Genomic DNA, 400 nt, shown 5'->3' with positions numbered 1-400 from the left:
CGGTAAGTTCAAGCAATTCCCTCTTGAAATCCCTAAATTACTTCCGTTTACGTATCTAGCTTCTCTCAAGGCCCTATACGTAACAATATATATATATATATATATATATATATATATATATATATATATATATATATATATATATATATATATATATATATATATATATATATATATGCAGGGTGTCCATAAAGTCCTACTGCCATTATAAGTATTTATGCTCAGAATGGTACTGGGACTTTATGGATACCCTGAATATATAATATACGTATCTATATATATATATATTTTATATTTATATATATATATATATATATATATATATATATATATATATATATATAAGAATGGAAACTAGATTAAGACTTCTTCAAAGAAGGGACACGAAATTGAATTTAGA

Source organism: Macrobrachium nipponense, chromosome 31, assembly GCF_015104395.2.
Source record: "Macrobrachium nipponense isolate FS-2020 chromosome 31, ASM1510439v2, whole genome shotgun sequence".
NCBI classification, from domain to species: Eukaryota; Metazoa; Arthropoda; class Malacostraca; order Decapoda; family Palaemonidae; genus Macrobrachium; species Macrobrachium nipponense.
The sequence above is the reverse complement of the archived record's forward strand: the minus strand, read 5'-3'. Positions refer to the sequence as shown.